Source organism: Arvicanthis niloticus, chromosome 7, assembly GCF_011762505.2.
Source record: "Arvicanthis niloticus isolate mArvNil1 chromosome 7, mArvNil1.pat.X, whole genome shotgun sequence".
Classification (NCBI taxonomy): domain Eukaryota; kingdom Metazoa; phylum Chordata; class Mammalia; order Rodentia; family Muridae; genus Arvicanthis; species Arvicanthis niloticus.
In genome coordinates this window covers 4,282,800-4,300,776 of record NC_047664.1, presented here as the reverse complement: position 1 = coordinate 4,300,776, position 17,977 = coordinate 4,282,800, and the positions used below count along the sequence as shown (strand labels likewise).

Below are 17,977 nucleotides of genomic sequence, written 5' to 3'. Positions count from 1 at the left end.
TTGTTCTCTGTGCTTTCTTAAAATGCACGCTGTGGTTTTCTGATATTTTCCATATGTCATGAAATTTATGAGCCTGGCCTCACAGAACCGCCAGAAAGCCCAGAGGCTCTTGGTGATGTATGTGAACCGCCGGGCTCCTCTGAGAAAGGATTCAATTGTGCCTCTTACAGAGGTTTAATCCTAAATCTTAGCTGAAACAAATAGAAAATGCAAATCTCTCTTCCTTGTTTAAGGGCTTTAGTCGTTTCAAAAACAACCAAGCAGAGAGAAAACACATTTTGACAAATATATCTTACTGAAAAGTGTTGATGCTTTGCCGAATTACAAAGCCAACCAAGTCAGGCACCTCCTCGTCAACCTTGCTTTCCAGCCAGCAAGCATTTAAAATAATATTTCAAAGAGGTTTAACATCCATGATTACATTATTTGATTATTGCACTTCCTAGATAATGGTTTTTTGAAATTGTATCTCGCAGCTAAAAATTAAGTAGTGACTTCTGGGTATGCATGGCATTCTTTAATAAAACGAGACCCAATATAATATTCTCAGAGGCTGAGCACTAATATAGGAGAGATTTACTGCCGTCCAAGTGAGTGAGATCACTGAGCCTATAGGATTCTTATTATTTTCTCAAGTTAAACTCCAGAGAATGCTGGGAATGGACTCAGGCTCCACTGATGTCTGGCAGAATCTTGGATGGGCTTTCCAGTCCCTTATGGATAACTGAAGGATTCCTGGCTGTATGCAGAAAGAATGTCTCGGGAGAAAGCCAGGGACAACGCCGCTGTGTCCACTGTGACAAATGTGCCTCTGACATTTAAGACATTAAGAATAGCCTCAGACACTGTTCTGTATGATGCTGGAATGGTGGGCACATTTCACTATGAATTTATTCAAACCTGTGGTCTGTACGGCACTAAGAGGGGTGTGTGTGTGCATGCCTGTGTGTACCAAGAGGTATGTGTGTATGCGTGTACCAGTAGATGTGTGCGTGTGCGTGTGTGTGAAAGGCCATGATTTTAAGAGGGGGCAGGTCCCTCCCATAAATTGAAGGTTTAGCTGAGTGGGATCTTGCCCTGAGGAACCCCTGCTCCTTTCTAATGCAGAGCCCCGCCCCTTTCCAATGCAGAGCCCCGCCCCTTTCCAATGCAGAGCCCCGCCCCTTTCCAATGCAGAGTCCCGCCCCTTTCCAATGCAGAGTCCCGCCCCTTTCCAATGCAGAGCAGGCCTTAGACTCTTAATCGTGGCTGCCACAGTCCACATCCTCGTGCTTTTTTTCTCTTCAAGCTCTACATTTTGTATTTCTTGTTGTGCTAGTTGCTTTGTTGTTGTTGCTGTTGTTGTAGACACGGAAAAGAGTGACCACTAATAACATGTGGCACAGTCAATCTTATGTCGTCTTAAAATCACCTACCCCAAAGAACTTGGTTCATTACTTTTCAATTTAGTATCATGCAGATTCTTAAGACAAGGAAAAAAAGCACCCCCGGTTTTTGCCGACGTATCATAAGAATGGTCTCTAGCCTAGTTACTAATATTCTTCCTCTCTGAAGCCTCCTGAGCTGGACCTCCAGAGTCCACATGGCTTCTACATTGACTTCTAGGTTCCTGCTATGGTGATGTGTTAGGCCCCACTTACAGTGTTCAACTGATTTTCTAGTCCAAAGTCTTCTACATTCTCTAAGAAAACACATGGTCAGGTCTGTCACAGCAACTCCCTGGTATCTATGTTCCTGGTATAAAGGACTCTGAGGTGTTTCTCACAGCTGGACCTCACAAGCACAAACACAGCACCCATGGTGGACTTGGGGAGAGCACAGTAGCTCTCACTGAGCTGAGTCATTGAGAAGAGCCGTCACAGGCGAGCCTCAGAGTGGCCGGCACTCTGAGGATTCAGCCTCGTGCCCTTCTGTTCCATCTGTTCTGGTGTAGGAACAAGATATACCCATCACTTGTGTCACACTGTCACCCTGGGAATCCAGCTCCCTACTTTCAACTACACTGTAAGTGATTTTATTAAAGAAATATTCCAGAAGGAAACGCGCACCAGACCTGCATGTATCTGGGGTCTGTGTGGAGTCTGCTTCAAGGCTGGGTCTAAGCCAACGAAGGACAGGATCAAAGCTTGACTTGAGATAGAACCCAGCTGCACATGCCTATCAGAGTCTCTACAGAATCTGAAGGATAGAATACACCATCCTGAGAGACAAGCAGGAAGCTTGAGGGCTTTGAGACCAGAGAGTTGGCTAAGCTGTATCTGCTGCATGGCAAGGAAGGGCTGCGTGGTTATGGTGTGTCTGCTGTTACGGAGCATATGCCCCACTTCTGGGGAAGATGCTGATCAGAGGAGAGACTATGCCATTTTGGGGATGTTTAACTGTGCCACCCCCGTATAAAAAAAATCTCCTGAATGGTTAGCAACCCTCACCAAGGTGCCTGTAGTTCTTTGTCTGGGGTAGAGCCCTGTGAGATTCCCCCTTTTCGTGTTAGCTGCTGTTGCTGCTGTCCCCCTTCAGGTCTTGTTTAGGCAGCCATCCTGGTAAAGTGCCATGGGTCGTTTCTCAGAGGCACTTACTCACAGCTGGTCCTCTGACTCCCACGTTCTGCCTGCTTCTTCCTAGGTGTTCCCTGAGCTTTAGCTATAAGGATTGATTGCAGGTGTACCAGCTGGGTCTGGGTTCCCATGGCCACTTCTTCTCTGCATTTGGGTCAGTTGTAGTTTCTTGTCATGGTTTCCATCTGTTGCAAAGAGAAGATTCTTTGATGAGGGGTGAGAGCTACACTTACCCATGTTTGTAACGATGAACATTTATGATGCAGTTAGAGATTCTGCAGGTTTAAAGTGATGGCCGAAGATTCTGCCCCCAGATCCTCGACCTCACAACAGACTTGTGACCTCACTACAGACCTGTGACCTCACTACAAACCTGTGACCTCACTACAGACCTGTGACCTCACTACAAACCTGTGACCTCACTACAGACCTGTGACCTCACTACAGACCTGTGACCTCACTACAGACCTGTGACCTCACTACAGACCTGTGACCTCACTACAGACCTGTGACCTCACTACAGACCTGTGACCTCACTACAGACCTGTGACCTCACAACAGACTTGTGACCTCACTACAGACCTGTGACCTCACTACAGACCTGTGACCTCACTACAGACCTGTGACCTCACTACAGACCTGTGACCTCACTACAGATCCATGACCTCATTAGCCCCAGGTAATAAGCTACCTGCACTCAGACCCCTGATCTCACCAGCCCGAGTGAGACCATAGGCTCGCCGTACTGAGTGTGAGTCCCTTCTGCTAAGCAAGTCTTGAGTCGAGACCTGCTGGTAATGTCCAAACCCTGTTCTTATTAATAATTTAAAGCGTGGTTGTAACAGGCATGATTTTGTATACACGGAGAAGGAGAAAATGACAGTATCCATTGGCAGCCAGAGAACATCAGGGAATAGTTGAGCTCCTGAGAGGGAACAAAGGCCACACAGGCTCTGAAGCTTCACTGGCAGCAGGTTAGTGTCAGGGCCAAAGGAGACTCTTCTTCATCAGTGTGTGAGGCTGGTTCTCTACCAAAAGGAGCCATTTTCCTTATTACTGGCAGAAGGGACAAATGGTTACCTGTGGTGTCTGTTAGCAAACCAAAGCACACGCTGGCCTCCAGGCTCTCTCGGTATCACAAGAACCTGTTACACATTTCAGACTTCATGTTAGCATCCCCCGTTCTCTACCCCAAATGTCTCCAGCTCGCAGGTTCCTGGACTGGCTGGTTTCGTGTGTCAACTTGACAGAAGCTGGAGTTATCACAGAGAAAGGAGCTCCCTTGAGGAAATGCCTCCATGAGCTCCAGCTGCAAGGCCCTTTCTCAATTAGTGATCACAAAGAAGAGTGACACTCTCATCTCATAGACCAGCTAGGTCTAGACCTAGACTCCAGGCAGAAGCACAGCACACACCAGTTAGACTCCAGGCAGAAGCACAGCACACACCAGTTAGACTCCAGGCAGAAGCACAGCACACACCAGTTAGACTCCAGGCAGAAGCACAGCACACACCAGTTAGACTCCAGGCAGAAGCACAGCACACACCAGTTAGACACTCACACCAGGTAGAAGTACTTCAGCTTTAGCTCACTGAGTATTTAACGCCACAACTCTTATCTTCCTATAGCCCCTAGAAAGCTTCTGGTCATGGCTTGGACCCTACTTTGGAAATAGAATGTACAACACACGATACTTTTGGACATTTGGACTTCTATTACAGTCCGTACTCAGAAATAAGCCATCTTCTCCCAGTGGGCTGTGCAGGTCTTGAGCCTGTACTGGGTTCAGGCTAGTTCAGGCTAGCCCATGGGCATGCTATGAAGACAGTGAGTCCACAGGTGAGCATCTCCTTGTATTCTCCAAGGAAGCTGAGGAGAGTTTTTCCTCCTACCACAGAGTTATCCCTGGGTCAGATGACAAGCTTTCTAATCTGTTCCCTGTCCAGCCCAAGCTGCTCCTCCATGGTTATGTCTAAGGACTTCTTTTGTATTTGCCACCCACGGTTTTTCATACTCCCAGCAGTTCTGGAGACAAGGAAAACGTCAGTTCTCACTGCAGTTCCTACACAGAGCGAGCATCATGAAAAGCCCTTGGAAGATGCGCTGGGAGGTAAACATCAGTAGGCAAGGCCGGCGGCAGCCGCTCGCTTCCAGACCCTCTGTCAGGACAGGCTACCCCGCGCATGCGTGTGTGCACTCCCGAAATAAAGGCCTTGACTAGTAAGTGTCTGCACTGGATTCTTCCCAATCAGCTCTCTTCTAGAAACAGTAAGTCAGCTCCCTCTAACCAAGGAATGCTGGTTTAGGCTGGGGATTTAAAATAAAAACGGAGAACTGTGAGAACGACTGACTATACAAGGACTTTAGAAACAAGAGGAAGTTTTGGTACAGAAAAGCAGAAGTCTAGTCAGCACTGGCACAATGAAGCAGGAAGGATTCTAGTTCTCCAGTGTGCCTTGTCCTCCTCCACCACCCTCTCCCATGGTTGTAATTAGTCAGTCATAGAACCGTCAGGCCAATGCCTAAATTCCTGGTACACTTAAGTTCCAAGAAGGCAGACCTTCTCACCCTCCTGCCCCTGAAGACTCGGTACCTGCTATAGGGACTGTGGCTTTTATATTTGAACAATGATGCCTGCAGAATGCATGGCGTGGTGGCAATGGAAGCTTCTGGAGTCGGGGGAGAGAAAAAAGGGAGGAGGGGAAGGAGGAAGAGAGGAACAGAAGAGAGAGAAGGAGGGGAGTGAAGGAAGGAGGAAGGAAGAAAGGATAGAAGGTACTGAGGGAGGTAAAGGAGGGATGGGAGGGAGGAAGACTGGAGAGGGAGGGAAGAACACAGGGATGAAGGGAGGAGGAGAGGATGAGGGGATATAGCAAGAAGGAAGGATTGGAAGAAGGGTGAGGGAAGGAGGGAGGTCGTCTCTTTTCTGTGGACCTGATTAATACCATCCAGTGAACCTCTTTTTGTTAGGGGAATCTTTGAAAAGTAAGCAAGATGCCACTTTACTGAATTTGAGGGGGGAGAAGGTGACAGAGGAGACAGTGTGCTTCAGGCAAGAGGGGTGTGTTGAGCGCTCTCTGCAAATGGTTTTAGTTACTTTGGTGACCGTGAGGGTCTTGCGAGAATAATCTTCTCTTAATAAGGACACTGACTCAGATTTATGACCCCTCCGTGGTCTTGTTAAAGATCTAAGAAGAATCCCATTTAAACAGATAGGACAATAGGAGCTTTCTAACAGCAAGCACATCTTAATTACGACAGGAACTTGAGATCGTGAGATCGGTGCCCCTGTGGTCAGTGGGACAACTGGGTTAAAAGATAGAAAGAGCAGTAAGTGAGCCTGTCCCCCGCTCTGTGGGGAAGTGTGTTCCGGTGAAGTGAATCCACGATCTTCCACCCTCTAGAACCATCTGTGCTTTTTTTACGGGAGTGTACTTTACACTGGAAAGTTCTGTTTCCTGCTGCATACAACCCAAGACAGAGGATGAGGATGAGCTCTGGGAGCCCAGGGGTAACACGTAGTAACTTTATAGAGTTCTCAGCCATGAACAGGACACAGAGCTCTCCGAAGAGACAAGGCCAGAGAGGCCGCCCCTTGAGGCAGGGACCCTTCTTGCTTAGGTAAATACAGCAGGAACTGCCAGAAACTCCATGTGTCCTGCCTTTATGGGAATTTCCTTAAAAGGAAGAACATCAATGAGTCCCCCGTTTGGGGACTGTAGAATGAGATCATTAGAGAAATACTTGACCAGTCTGGATCGCTCTTTGTCTGTGGCATCATTTGCCTAAATAAGCAAATAACCAACAGCACCCAGGTGCATTCTTGGTGACAATGGCACACAGGAACTCGCCACACCTAAACCAGAAGTATGTTCCCAGTAAATTGCACTACCGAAAGGGATGCAGGAGCAAGGCTGTGTGTGATGAGGGAGGAGGGACTTTCCCTTGGCTTATGGGATATGTTCTGATTTTATGTCACCCTAGTGGTCAACAAATGTCATGTCAAGAACAGGTGAACACTAAATGAATTTCTTCATGGGATGACTATAACAAGACCGTACAATAAAACATAGTAAATATAACTCATGCTTATTAAGACTCCCTGGTATTTGCTTCTAACCAGAGCGCTTAACAAGAGAGTAAACAATACTTGGTCTCTTGTGATTGCTAATTAAAATGCAATAAATTATAGAATCAATTTAAATTCTGGATCAGATCTTCAGTGGTTTAATAAACCTCCCAAACTTTATCTCCCCCCTGGGGGTCCCTTTTCCATGACGTGGGCTGTGGGTCCTGGGCCTCTCTTTTGTCTGAGTTTTAATTGATCTGGTAGCTCCTCTTAGGAAAAATAAACAGTAACGGGGCCCTGACTTATTTCTTGGTTCCAGCAATGACAAGACTTGGAATGGCCACCTAATCAGCCAGGCTGTGCTTCTCAAATTCTTTGGTACCAGCAGGAACAAAAGGCATAGTCAGGTTTGGTGGTGCAAGCCTGGGATTTTAGCTACTCAGGAGGCTGAGACAGGAGGATCACAAGTTCAGCCATTTCGTGAGTCGCAGAGTGAGTTCAAGGCTATCCTTGGTGGAAATGTAGTGAGACAATGTCTCAAAATAAAAAATAAAAAGAGGGCTTGGGATTGTCATTGAATGACAGAGCCCTTGCCTAGGTGGTCTGGTGATATGACCATCTGCCAGGACTTGAGCAAAGAGCATACAAGCAAGGAAACAGGACCCAGGAGACCAGTCAGATGAGCTGTCAGACAGCCCCAGGGTCCTCTCAGAGATTATTCACTTGGTTGTAGTATATAGACACTGACAGCTGACACACTGGTGGGTGCCTCATCCCTTAGGTGTCTCTCTGCTGGAAGCACAAAGTCGTCTCCAGAAGCCACGTGGGTGTGCATTTCTGCACTTATAAAGGTGCTAATAGTTTAAGGTCATTCAGGTGGTGTGTGGTAGCTTTTGGAGAGCAGCTTGGATCATCAGGACTCCACAGGCCAGCCTGGTCTCACCAGTCAGCATCTGCTTCCCTCCGGTTGTTAGAAGTGAGATTTGTAGGTCAATGCAGGACAGCCTGCAGGAAAGGTATACGCTAATGGTGGGAGGAGCTGCCTCAGTGTAGCTCTGCAAACCTGGTCTGAGGAGGGTCTTGTAACATTAAAACCTTTTCACAGGCGAGAATCAGGCTTCTTCAGCTGCACGTGTAGGGAACACAGTGTTATTAGAAAGGCTTGCATGCAACGAGGCTACAACCCACGGTTTAACAGAAAGATACAATGTAGCTATAAGATTCACTTTTCAGGGGAATGAACACTCTATTGACAGGTTAGATAAACAAGATACCACTACAAGCTGCTTTTGTTTAAGGGCCATTCCTGTACTTCACCTGATGAAACAAGAGGCCGCTCCCATCCTTTCTTTCCCGTGAGTCAGCAGCTTCCTGGCAGACGGCCCCTCTGCACTTGAGTTTGACCACACCAGGCAAGTGCGAGCAGTCTGCTACTGCAGCTGTTGTCTTCATAGGGGCTTCAATGGGCCAGTGAACGTTACCAGTCTGAGACTCCAGCCTCTCTTTCAACACATGGTCAGCATAGTCAAGACCATACTGCAGAAAGTAGGGTGCATGGGTGTCGCTCAGACTGGTGATGTCCCGATGTCTGACTTCCCTGTCTACTTCTAATAGCTGGTTCTGAATGCAAGCTGGGTTGTAGAAGACCATCTGATTGGCTAGAGAGCTCATAGTTTTTCTCTTCCGAGGACAGAGGGCAGCCATTCTTCCTTTGAATTCTATCTTGCAAAGTGCCCCCTTCCCAATGCAGTGGAATTCTTTACTAATAAAACTCATACCAGGCCAGATTGAGTTGATGGGACATAATTTTTAATATGCAGTGGCCTGGAATCTGACAGATCCTGGCAGATTGGGTGCCCCTGTCTTAAAAAGCGGAGCGTGGCTGACAGCCATCTCTCCAATCCTCCTGTCTGTTACAGTCAGTGCAAGGTTAGACAAATACATTCCCACCAGCACAGAACAGCAACCTTCCAAAATGTATGTCAGCCGTGTATTTACAGCCAAATCCAGACGGAGCCCGCACTTCGCATGCTGCTCCCATTAATGAGACAAATGTCAGCATCCATAAGCTATTTTTTTGTTCCTGCTTATCAAATCTTTCAAAAAATTGATAACTAGTCTTTATAGATTGTGAAAGTCAGATATAACTCTGAATGCATTACTGTACAGGACCCCAAGGGGTAAACTTATCACCTGAAAACCATTTTACATGGACGATTTGACTTTCATGCAGAGTGTCATAATGTACCCTGGATGGAAATCGAAAATAAAATATCTGGACTCCAACCCTCCCTTGGTGGGATTTATGATTCCCCCAGTACAATAATTTTCAAAATTGTATCCCTTAAGCTACAAGACTTGATATATTATTAACTGCTCAACTTGAAGAAGCTTTCCAATAGGCCCACGTTCTGTCTAGAGGCCCAGATTAATTTCTACAGAACGACAAGCTTATCTCAAAGTGTTTCTCGGTGATCTAAACTGCCTGTTCCATCTTCTCTCCAGAACAGAATGGAGGCTCATGCCATCTCGGATGGCTCTGGGACACATGGCAGTTAGCAAAGCTCTTTCAGGGGACAATGGCTATTGACCAGCTAGGAAAGTGGCTGTGATCAGTCACACCCCAGAGAGACTGGCTTCTGCTTAGGATGCCTACCTTTCTATTGTCTATTGTCTACCGGTCCTGGGTTCCATTCTGCGATGGTGAAACCGAGGTGAGGCTTGAGGGGAGAGGTTACAGCTTTGCTTCTGTGGAACGAGGGAGGAGAATCATTTAGTTTTAGCCGATTTTTAGCTTGATTATTTATTGTGTGTGCATGTGTCCCTGCATATGGGGGCCAGAAGCCATCTTCCAGTGTGTTCCATAGGAGCTACCCACTTTGTTTTTTTCAGGCAGGGTCTTTCATTAGGACCCGGGGATCGTGCACTGGGCTAAGCTGGACAGCCCATGCGTGCCATGAACCTTCCTGTCTCTGCTTCTGACTCTTGGCACTGGGGTGAGCCACTCACTGCCTGGCCCAGCTTTTCACGAGGGTCCTCACATGCAGGCTCATATGCAGGCTTGCACAGAAAGCAGCTTATTCTCGGAGCCATGTCCCAGCCCTGTTAACTTAATTTAAACCATGTGGCCTCGTGGACTCTGCTCAAACACTTACTTTTCCTGTCCCTTCTTTGCATCCCACAAATCCCATACTTAGAGAATCAGCAATGACTAGGCAGGTGTAAAGAACCATGTGATCACTCAAAGGCAGTCTGTTCATTCTTAAAAGATCTTTCCTCTTCACCTGCAGCAAACTCGAGTTAAAAATACATTCTTTTAGGAACACATTTAAATGATATATCAACTCACAGAGGCATTGTGGCTATTCCAGGGGTGGTGTCTGGAAATACAACTTCTTCTTCTTTCTTGTTTTTTTTTTGTATGATTTATTTATCTATTTATCTATCTGTCTATCTATCTATCTATCTATCTATCTATCTATCTATCTATCTATCTATCATGTACACAGTATTCTGCCTGCATGTATACCTGAAGGCCAGAAGAGGGCACCAGACCTCATTTTAGACGGTGTGAGCCACAGTATAGTTGCTGGGAATTGATCTCAGGACCTCTGGAAGAGCAGCCAGCAGTCTTGACCATCTTTCCAGCCCCAGAAAAGACAGCTAAGGCACAAAATCCAGGGCCCAAAGGCCCACTGTGGGAGAAAGCAATGTGTCCCACATCCCTAGGCACCTGCAGAATGTGGCACTATTTAGGATCAGTCACTGCACAGAAAATAGATGACAAGACATCAAATTATCCACTGCCAGTTGTGAAGACAAGGAATTATTTCTAAACTACTGATAACAGACACAGTCTGCACACACTTGCAATATAGATACATATTATAAACAAATTATATATACCTTGGCTAACAATGCCTCGGTCCACCCTTGGATGGCATATGTTACCTTTCATTAATCTGGGAATTCCAATGTTGGGTAATGAAATCATTGTCTATCTATAAAAGATGATTATCAAGCTTTTCAGAATTTATAGTTTCATCCCTTCCTTCTTTTCTCCCTCCCTTCCTCCCTCACTCCTTCCTTTTTTTTCTTCCTTTCTCTGTGTAGCCCTGGTTGCCTTGGAACTCCCTCTGTAGACCAGGCTGTCCTTGAACTCAGAGATCCGCCTGCCTCTGCCTCCGGAGTGCTGGGATTAAAAGCGTGCACCACTACCCTGCTCACAGTTTTCAGACTTTATTAAACTCAAATCAGCAGTGCATGGCCAGGGTTCACCTTAACGGAATGTACTGAGTATCGTGGTCAGTGCTGGTTGGGCTTTTCTTTCCAAGTTGCCATTGTAGTTCTCAAAACTCCCCTCTCAAACATTTGCGTTTCTGATTTGTCCCTTTTTCAAACTGCCAGCCCTTTAATTCTTTTAAAAAGCATGTGCCTGCCCAGGACTTACTGACCTAGTGAAAGTGAGCCCACAGTTTAAAGACATTGGGGATTAGTTACCTGAGTTTTTTAATGAATAATTGAACAATCAAATGTTCCATCAACATCACAGACTCTCCTACTTCGAGGACCACAAGACACCAATTTCCTAAGAGAAAATCTGAAGTTATCACAAGTAGCTATCACTTTTATTTTATCCTTGATTTAAAATATTTTTATTAATTCTTCAAGAATTCCATACAATGTACTTGCATTCACCCCAACTCCTCGTCCAAACTTTTCTTGGAGTCCTGTCTGTGTTCTCACAGGTGGGGCCATCCACCTGTGCACGGTTGACCTGCCAGGAGCCACAGCCTTAAAGGCAACTGACTGCTTCCTGGAAGCCGTCAACTGTCCAGAGCTTTTCAGTTAGGCCAGGTCATGATAAGACTTATGATAAGAGTATCAACTGGCTTGATCTTGTCAGACAACTAAGCTGCCGAGGTCCAGAAGACACTGTGTCACTGCAGTCCTCTCTGACTGATGATCTTTCCATCCCCGGCTTCTGAGATGCTGCCTGAGCCTTGGGAGGAGGTGTGACATAGATGGCCTATTCATGGCTGATTCACTTCTCCACACTCGGACCATTTGTGAGTTTCTGCTTTAACCACTATCAATGCACAAAGGAATGTCTCTGTAGTAGCTGTACTAACCTATGGGGAGAGACATGAATTTAGAGGACATAATTTGATACTATGTCTGGTTAGCAAAATAATAGAATTGGTTCACACCTAGGCCTATGAGCTCAACCATGGGTTCTTGCCTAGCTTTTCCTCCTGTGGAGTGGGCCTTCAATCCTATAGTTCCAAAAAGTGGTTGGTTACCCCATAATATTCATGCCACTATTGTATCCATGGGCACATCTTACCATGCTGGCCATTATTGTGACTCAAAGAATTCAAAGCTGGATAATGACTTTCTCCCCAGCATCCTGAAAACACCTTCCAGTACTATGAAAGCTAGCCAGAAGGGAGGACGCTCCTGACTGACACCTACGTGATTTCTCCATGTCCTGTGATCCATGTGTGTGGTGTCTTCAGCGTTAGACTCGAGCTATCAAGCTCTGGTAGGCAATCAAGAGCAAAGGGGTTTTATGCAGTAGCCATCATTAACCCCTTTCTCTGTCAGAGAGCTGTGGTCTGCCTGGCAGGATGAACACGGCGTGGGCATTATCACATCTCCTGATGGCACACATACAGAAACAAGTTGGTACGTCATCTCTAGCTAGCAGACAGTTCATGAGCCGCACCTTGTCTGATGCAGGATGAGATTCGGGGCATTTTTTCAGGGTAGAATAGCTACTTTCTCTAAGCAGTGTACGAGTTGGGTTTGGGCATAATGTGGGGAACACAAAAAGTGCCTCAGCAGCTGTACAGCTCACGCTACAGGGCACAGGGTGAGGGAACAAGCGGAGTCGCCAGGCTGCACTACTTGCCTCTTGTTCCTCAGTCAAGCGATTGGAAATGGTTTGTAACATGGAACTAAGGACTGGGAACATAGCTCAGATAGTAAGCCAGAAGACCTGAGTTTATGTTAGTCCATCTGCTGCAGGGACAACTTAAAATTTAAAAAGTTGGGCCTAGAGAGATGGCTCAGTGGTTAAGAGCACCAACTGCTCTTCTAAAGGTCCCGAGTTTAAATCCCAGCAACCACGCGGTGGCTCACAACCATCTGTAATGGGATCCGATGCCCTCTTCTAGTGTGTGTCTGAAGACAGCTACAGTGTGCTCATATACATAAAATAAATAAGACTTTTTTTTTAAATGTAAAAAGCCAGGAATACTGCTCTCAGCATCTCTATTGTCTGTAGTTCTTTGTCTTCAGTAAGAGTCCCATGAGATTTCCTCCTTACATGCTGGCACGTCTGTTGCTTGTTCAGTCTGCTGTCCTTGCTCAGGTTGTTTTTAGGCAGCCATGCTGTTGAGGTATCACAGGTGAAGCTTCCCTGTCCTTGCTAGGAGACACAATTTTACAGTAGATTTCCTGGACCTCTGGCTCCCAGTCTTTCTTGCCTTCTTCCAAGATGTTCTCTGAGCCTTGGATGTTGGCACTGTGCTGCTGATATGTCCACTGGGGCTGGGCACTCATGAGCGGTTGTTCTCCATGTTTTGGCCAATTGTGGTTTTATGTAGCAGTTTATTACAAAGAGAAGCTTCTTTGGTAAGGGTTTGGAGCTACACTTATTTATGGATAAGTAAGTATGTGAATCTGGATAAATATGAACGTGAATAGGGATAAGTACATTAATAGGGATACGTAATGTGTGAGTAGGGGTAAGTGTGTGAGTAGGGATAAGTGTGTGAGTAGGGGTAAGTACGTGAGTAGGGATAAGTGTGTGAGCAGGGATAAGTGTGAGTACAGTTAGGAACTGTACTAATTTAGTGAAGTGTAGCTAGGAGGATCTCCTCTAAGATCCTTGCCCTGGGTAATTGGCTCAGTTTAAAGTACGGGGCATTGTAGCAGGAAAATTTCCCACAAGCTGGGAGGAGCTAAGTTGGAAGGAGTAAGGAGAGGAAGAGGGGAGCTAAGGGGGCAGAGATGTAGGAGCCATGGATGACCAGGCGTGTATCAGGAGCAGCCCTGGGTAACAACTTATATCTAGGTTAGTTAATTGGTTAACACTTCTAACTGTGTGGGCATCTTGTTATTTGAGCGTTACCAAGTATATAAAGCTTTGGATGATCTTTAACCTTTAGAGTCTCCTTTCTACCTGTTACCGCGTGGATGGCAGGGTGATCTGGGCTCAGCCCAGCCTTGTGGAGACAGTGTGGAAGATTGGCGGAGCCATCTCCCATGATGGCATCTCGTGGGTGCCAGGGCGGGTACTTCTGGCCTGCCTGAGCCGAGCATCGGTGAGAACATGCGGCTCATGGCCTCAGGCCTATGGTGCCGTCATTTTAAATAACACCTTCAAGGCATACCTTCCCTCTGCTGAGCGGACCTCAGGTCTCGCTGGACCACTGCAGGTTACCACAAGACTCGAGTGCTACAATTGCACCTTCAGGGATACGTTACTATCTGATCACTACATGGTCCGTCATTGTGTGGTACATAGACGACACAGATGGGCAGTGCTACTGCTCCCTTCTTAGCCTGTGGGATTGCAGATTGTGGGAATTCTAGAACCCTCCGGTTCTAGAAAAGCCAGTTCCCTCAGCTTTCACATCAGACCCAGCTCCTATCCTTCGAGTCCTAGGTCTGAAATGTACTGGTGTCTTCAGCAATGGGGACTTACCTTCAACCTCTGGGAGGCAACCAAGGACAATAGCAATGGTCTTTATTGTTTTGGGAGTCTGGTAGTTTTTCCCACAGAGGGGCCCCTAAATTGGTTATCCAGTACCAAGTGGTCAGCCCTGAAATTCTGTACATACAACACTGAATGGACTCAGCTGGTCGTGTTTATATATTTATGCATATATATTTACATATATATTTACATTAGGGAGGAGCCTAGGAATCTGGGGGGAGGAGTAAAGACAGGCATGGAGGGAGGAAGAAGAAAAGGAAATGGAGGGAAATGATCTAATTAAATTTTAATTACAAAAACAAACCAACAGAAACCCCAGGAAGGAAGGCTGTGGCTTACAATCCTGGCACACAGAGAGATGGTAGCAGCTGGACCTCTGGGGCCTGGTGGCCATTTTTAATCTCCCCTAATTGGTAAGTTCCAGGTTAGTTAGAAGCCTGTCTTTCACACTTAAACAAAGAGTACCAGAGAGATGACTTAGCAGTTAAGAGCACTGGCTGCTCTTCCAGAGGACCAGGGTTCAGTTCTCAGCGCTCACCAGGCAGCTCCCAGCTGTCTGTAACTCCAGTTCCAAGGTATCTGACTCCTTCATACAGACACACATGCAGGAGAACCACCAATAAACACAAAAATAAATAAAATCATTTCAACAAGGAAACAGAGATAAATAGAATAAATAGGAAAATAAATATAATCATTTTTTAAAGCTCATATGGAATGACACTCAATGTCCTTTGGTCCCATGTATGTATACATGCCTGTGTGCGCACACACATGCGGGTGAGTGCATATATGTAAAAAGAATAAGGAAATCTTTTCTTGATGATTCAAAAGGTGGCCGTTCTTTCAGCAGACACACTGCCGTGAAAGAAGCCTCCGTGCTCCCTTCTGAGAGCACCCGGGCACACAGCCCCCTGTTAGCTAGGAAGAAAACCAAGTTCGGAGTCCATAACTTTGGCTGTCACGCGGCCTGCACATTTGTAGAACATTTAGCTTATTGACCTGAATGTTCTCATCTTTAGGGAGGAAAAAGTAGCTTAATTAATTCATAATAAAAATCCCCCATTTCATAGAAGGTAAACCTAATATAACCCAAACAGAATTGAATGTGTGACAGGATTCAGACACCACCAGCAGCAGCCTTAGAAATTACAACGTCTGACCTTAATATGTGCGAATCTATCAAGATTCCATCGTCGACATGTATATTTTTTGATATTCTTCTCTGAGCCGAAATCATGTCATTTATATGCAAATGGACGCATCCTCCGCAGCTGCCGAGTCCCAGCTGAAGCCGAGGGACTTATTTGCACTTAATAAAGCCTCATAAATAGGTTTTGCTTCTAAGTGTGTGTGGGGGTGGGGGGGAGCAGGAGCCCTGTAGCCCTTTACAGTTACAGGCTCCTTTTTGTTTTGAAAGCAGACTGGCCACCTCTAACAGGACGGTTCTCAGTTGCCAAGAAACAAGATCATTACGCAACCTCCCCTTCCTGCCTCCACGCATGGCAACTGCTTTGTCTTATGGGGAGAAGAGGTAACTCAGTCCACACTCCATGACCAGCTGCAGTCTAAGCCTCCAGCGAGTGGCTGGAGGAGTCCGGTTGGGAAGCCCCAGTTAGAAAGCCAAGGCGGGGGTGGGGTGGGGGCAGGGGGAGGGCGGGGCAGAGGCTCTGGTTGGGTAGAAGAATGAGTTTCTCGTCTGGAAACTGGCTGCAGGGAAGCAGCCCCACGTAGGGACCATTTGTTTGCGTGACTGTCCATCCAGACAGTCTGCTCAGCCTGTAGGTTCCCCCTTCCCTGTCCTCATTTGTGGCACAGGAGACTAAACCCAGAGCTATGCCTGTGAACAAGCACTCTCTACTGAGCTCACACGAGTCCCCCACCCCAAACACAACTAAAAAAAAAAAAGAAGAAATGATGATTTGGACGTGGGCACAGGCCTTAAATTCTACTTTTTCTACCAAGCCTCCTGATAACCAACCATGCTTGTACTTCCGAGTGCAACAACTTGTTTCCTGTTTAAGACTGTTTAGGACATGTTTCTTAAAAACGATAAAAGATTATAGGCCATTGTCATCCACTGTTAGATGCACAGCGACCCTGAGATGTCCATGAACAACAGTGACTGGACATAGGGTTGTTCCCTTTTGTTTTTAAAGCACCAACTGCTGATTTGGTAATAGTGACTATTATCCTTGTCCAGGTAGCAGGCTGGTTCTGAGCTTCACTTCTGGTGTGTAAGCAACTGGCTCAGCAGAGACGGTTGTACAGTCTGACAAATGTGGCTTATCTCTGAAGACACTGGTTAACAATACTATCAGTACATTGTCACCAGTGTGGTAGGGAGACAAACAGCCTGCCATGTCGACTGATCAGAGGTATTTATAATTGCAAAAAGCATAAAAGCATCCTGGCAACATATTAATCTGAAAATAAATAATATCTCCCGGCCCCTCTCATCTTAAAGGAATTTAGAAGAGAAATCTGCCTGGCCTCATAGACAGGGAGGGACCCAGGGCATTCTTTTCTTATGTCTCCCAATCTTGGTGTCTTTAATTTGAAAACAGATTGCGTCTGCCCTGCCTTTTCACAATGTGGGTATTGTCTTAGAGTTTCTATAGCTGCAGTAGAACACCACAAGTGAAAAGCAAGCTGGGAATGAGAGGGTTTATTGGGTTTACACTTCATCACTGAAGGAGGTCAGGAACTCAAGCAGGGCAGGACCCTGGAGGCAGGAGCTGAGGCAGAGGCCATGGAGGAGTGCTGCTTACTGGCTTGCTCCTCATGGTTTGATCAGCCTGCTTTCTCATAGAACCCAACACCAGGCTGGCCCCTCCCCCATCAACCACTAATTAAGAAAATGCCTCGAAACTGGATCTTATGGAAGCATTTTCTCATTTGAGGCTCCCTCCTTTCAGATGACTTTAGCTTGTGTCAAGTTGACACAAAACTAGCTAGGACACCTATTTAACGGATCTAAAATACCAAGTCTCTAATAACAATGTATCTCATCTTCCTATTTTTAATTATATACATATGAATCATGGAAGTGTGGATAGATACCCAGGGACTGGAGTTACAGATAACCATCTGTTGTGAGCCACCATGTTGGTCCTCGGAATTGAACCCAGGTCTTCTGGAAGAGCAGCCAGTGCTCTTAACTGCTGAGCTACCTCTCCAGTCCTCATCCTCTTATTTTTAACCCATGTGTGCCTGTGTTTGTGCTTGTCCATGACCAGGTGTGTGTGTGTGCGTGCGTGCGTGTGTGTGTGTGTGTGTGTGTGTATAGTGTGTGTGTATGTGTGTATGAGTGTGCACACTGGTCAGAGGGCAGCCTCTGATGTGTGTATATGTGTGTGTATGAGTGTGTACCTTGGTCAGAGGGCATCCTCTGGGGTGTGTGTGTGTGTGTGTGTGTGTATGGGTGTGCACATTGGTCAGAGGGCAGCCTCTGGTGTGTGTGTGTATGTGTGTATATGTGTGTGTATGAGTGTGTACCTTGGTCAGAGGGCATCCTCTGGTGTGTGTGTGTGTGTGTGTGAACACTGGTCAGAGGGTGGCCCCTGGTGTCAGCTCTTACTTTTCACCTTTTTTGGACAGTTTCCTGTTTGCCATTGTAAACAACAG

At 46.3% G+C, this 17,977-nt stretch overlaps 1 long non-coding RNA gene across 3 annotated transcripts; it reads right to left on the bottom strand.

The window, feature by feature from the left end:
- Nucleotides 1-1,189: 1,189 nt before the first annotated feature.
- LOC143443000 (uncharacterized) lies at nucleotides 1,190-15,746 on the bottom strand. 3 transcript variants are annotated; one of them, XR_013111648.1, is made up of 5 exons: nucleotides 15,514-15,746; nucleotides 11,125-14,936; nucleotides 10,154-10,389; nucleotides 9,281-9,372; nucleotides 1,190-2,740 (listed from the first exon to the last, which is right to left on the bottom strand). It is a non-coding gene; the product is annotated as an uncharacterized LOC143443000 (long non-coding RNA). The 3 variants fall into 3 exon arrangements; XR_013111647.1 differs by lacking the exon at nucleotides 1,190-2,740 and adding an exon at nucleotides 5,336-7,750; XR_013111649.1 differs by lacking the exon at nucleotides 1,190-2,740 and adding an exon at nucleotides 5,336-7,750 and having other exon boundaries at nucleotides 10,180-10,389.
- Nucleotides 15,747-17,977: the final 2,231 nt, after the last annotated feature.